This window comes from Pteropus vampyrus, unplaced genomic scaffold (assembly GCF_000151845.1).
Source record: "Pteropus vampyrus isolate Shadow unplaced genomic scaffold, Pvam_2.0 Scaffold169, whole genome shotgun sequence".
Lineage (NCBI taxonomy): Eukaryota > Metazoa > Chordata > Mammalia > Chiroptera > Pteropodidae > Pteropus > Pteropus vampyrus.
The window spans coordinates 74,410-78,355 of NW_011888950.1; positions in this window are offsets into that span (position 1 = coordinate 74,410).

The window sequence follows — 3,946 nt, forward strand, 5'->3', positions numbered from 1 at the left end:
TCCTTTCAAGCTTAGAGGGACGGTCTCTAGTTCTGGTTGTGGTTTGAGTGAACAGTTTTTTATTGTTTCTTTTATCGCTAGTTTTTTTTTTTCTTAAAGCCCATCATCGTGAGTGTGTCTAATGATTCCCTTGGATCTGGACGCGATGCCATCTTTTGGTGGCAGGCCACGCGACACCCTCGTGGTGGCTGAGGACTCTGCCTCTCTCGCTTGGGAGAAGCAGCCGGGCTCGGCCTCACCCTGCCTGGGACGCCTGCCGCTGCTTACACTGAGTGTGAGCGTGAGCGTGGGTGTGTGCGTGTGCGTGTGCGAGTGTGATTACACATGTGCGAGTTGTGTGCATGGAAGCCACTGCTTCCACGTGATGCCTTAGATGCATCAGTGTGACCTGCTAAGCATCACTGGGGGACTTCTCTGTCTGGTTTAGTGTGTGTGTGTGTGTGTGTGTGTGTGTGTGTGTGTGTGTGGGTGAGAATAAATGGAGGAGATGCTGACGGGGGTGGGTCTGGGGGCTGAGGGAGTCCTGGGTGAAGCAGGGGTGTTAGGAAGGGGATTCCCTTTTGCAAGGGGTTCACCCAGGGGCTCATGGCATGGCCTGGCTAATGACACCGTGGGCATTTCAACATAGGACAGCAAGGACTTCGCCTCACTCAGTGAGCAGGAGAGAAGCGGGGATGAGCAGAGGACGCAGTGGCATTTGTGTGTGGTCGATGGGAGGGGCGGTCAATTCACAGCCTGCTGGTTTACGTTTGCACACACAGTGGGGTTATGGAGTGGATGTTGGGGACGATTATCATGGCCTCCCAAATGACCCATTACCGAGGGGTGACATGTGAGGTCTAGGGGCGAGATGATCAAGAGGGTAAGGGGGGGTTCCCCCTGGGACTTGGCATCACGACAGTGAGAAAGGCGGGGAGTCCTGTTAACCAAATGACTTAAAGTTGCCTCTCAGACATCACCGAGGAATTTGTTCTCATTATGGTGGGGAAAGGCTTTACTTTAAGAAGGAGATGGAGGGCCATTTAGAGGTGTCTGGTTAGGGCGCCCGTAAAAATAGATTAATCTAGGACATTCTAAGCGAGGGGGCCGGATCGCAGAGAGCAGGAGAGTTTCAGCCAGGTGTGGCTGAGGGGGGCCCTGTGTGGCTTTGTGGACATAAGGCCAGGCAGGGAGGGAGGGTGCGGGTGGCCTGGGGAGGGACTCCAAGCTGAGTTACAGTCTCAACCATGACCTTACCAGTGTTGCAGGTGCTGAGAAGGCTCTGGCTGGGGGGTCTCTGGGAAGATGTACCCGCGCTCCGTCTGTGAGGGTGGATTGGGGTTGAGGGGTGAGGAGGAGGGGACCAGTCCGAGGCTAGCATCGCAGTGCAGTGGTGTAGAAAGTGGCACCAGGACAGTAGCAACTTGGCAGGCTGGCCCTCACGGTGGGGTGTGCTCAGGTCTGACAGAGAGGTCAGTATTTCTATAGTTATTAACTCAGGCCCTGCCTTAATCTCAATGAGATTTGAAGTCGTAAGTCATCACCGCTTTAGAATTTGATTTCCTTTCTCTTCCTTGACTCATTCAGAAACTATCTGAGTGCCAGGCACTGTTCTTCATACTTCACTTGAGTTAGTTACCGAATGCTGAGTAACAAGTTACCCCAAATGTAGCAGCTCAAAACAGCAACGTTTATGATCTAGTGTTTCTGCAGAGCAGGAACGTGGGTGTGGCTTAGCAGTCAAGGTGGTGGCGGGGCGGGGGTGGTGACGGGTGGTGACAGGGGCCGATGGGGGTGGAGAGCAGCAGGATCCACCTCCAAGCTCCCTCAATGGTCGTAGGCCAGACCGAGTTCCTTGCAGCTCATTGAATCGAGGGCCCTGGTTCCTTGTCTCTTGGGCAGCTCCGTAGGGCTGGTGACATTGTGGCAGCTGGCTAAGAGAGCGAGTCTGAGAGAGTCACAGCCCCTTATAAAGCAGCCTTGACCCCACGGCTGGTACTCCTGGTGCCTGCCTCCACGGGATGCTGCCCAGCCGGCCCGGACATGGAGTGTTCACCTTGTATTTGTTTTCAAATAAGAGTAATTAGTGTTTGCCATGTAATAAACATGTGTTGGGCAGGATATACTGAGTGACCTTGGGCAAACTATGAGTCACGACTAAGATGGAAAGAATAACACCCTTGTCTTAGGAATAAATAAAAACTGTGGCTTGTGATGCTGCAGTGCTTAAAATCCTCCAGGCTGCTTATCGTATCCTCACACGTAAAGGCGATTGGAAGGGAGAGTACGTGTCATTAGTATTCGGTAGATATTTAACTCCCTCCAGAGCGAGGTACTGGGCCTTGGGAGCAGAGGCGAATAAACATGGCTGTTCTGTCTTATGCTCGGCCCGGATGTTTAAGTGGATTATTCCGTCCAGTGGGCTGGGCTGGGTGAGTGAGTGCGCGTTCAGAACCGGTTCAGTTCTGTGCTGGGAATGGGGCATGCACAGAGGGAGGGGGGACCGTCCGGCTTTGCAGACCAGTACGACAAGGCTGTCCTCGTGAAAACGTGAATGCGGGGGGTTCAGGAGGTCCCGTGGTCCTAGGAGGAAGGACTCAGCACAGAGTCACGCTCATGGCCACGACTGACCCCAGTGGAAGGATGCAAAGCAAACTCAGCAAAGGAAAAAGGCACAGGGGGTGAAGTCCGGAGGAAACCAGGCCCAGGCTGACAGGGGTCCTTTCGCAGAAGAGCCACAGCAGTGCCTGCCACTCAGCACAGTGGCTGGGAGCCACGCATGGCCTTAGGGCACTTCACATTTGGCATAGGTGAACTGAGAGGCGCTCTCAGTGTCGAAATGCACGCTGGATTTTAAAGTCTGACGGTAAAAAAGTAACATAAAATAGCTCACGAATAAGTCTTAAAATATTGATTTCACGTTGCAGTCATAAGATCTGCGATAGATTGGGTTAAATAAACGTAATTAAAATAAATTTCAGCTGTTTCTTTTCAGCTCTGTAATGTGGCTCATGGGGCTGGCATTACACTTCTCCTGGTCAGCGCTTACGTCAGGCGCTGTCCTAAGCCATTTCATCCTCCCTACCCGTCTAAGGAAGATCCCATCCTTATCCCATGATGTGTATGAAAAGTGGAGGCACCCGGAGGTGATGTAACTTCACCCAGCTGTGGGTGAAGGCGCGGAACTGGGATTTGTCCCCAGGTTGTCTGATTCTAGAATGCATCCTCTTGACCACGGCATTCTCTTTCCTTTCAAGATGTTAGTGCTCTCAAAGAACTCAACACATAGCCTGGGAAAGAGGAAAGAAATACTAATGTGGTAGGGTTGGAATAGCGCTATGATTGGATTCTACACAGAGAACTGGTGTGAACTGCAAGGGGGAATCCTGGAGGGCTTCCAAGAGGAGGCAACATTTGAACTGGGCTATGAGGGTAGTTGGCAGAGAAAGGGGCGAGCTTTCCAGGCAGTGGCATAGTGTGTGCACAAGCGCAGAGGGGAAGGGCCCCGGATGCCATATTTGGGGAATGCAGATAGTTTGGGGTGTCTGAGCACATCCTTTGGTGGAGAAACCTTTGGGAGAATCCTTTGGGGGGGCGGTTTAGTGAGCGGCGAGGCAGGCATGTGGGTGACGGTGTGGGAGGGTGGAACTTCATACCGATGGGACAGTAAAGGCATTGCAGGGTTTTAAGTAGAGAACTTTTAAACAAGACGAGTTCCCGGGAGGGACCTACGGGTGAGATGATTCTGCAGGCTCTGGGAATAGGAATTTAGTTCCCAGGACTGAGAGATGCACTGGAAGTCAGGGCTGGCAGTGGCTCTCAGTGATCCTGGAGCCCTACTATGTGTCAAGCATCCTACTAAGCACACCACACGTATATGATCTCATTTAATCTTTTAAATAACTTAAGCTGCATAATCTGAATTATTCAGAACAGGACACGGGCTCAGAGAGGGTGACCGGTTTGC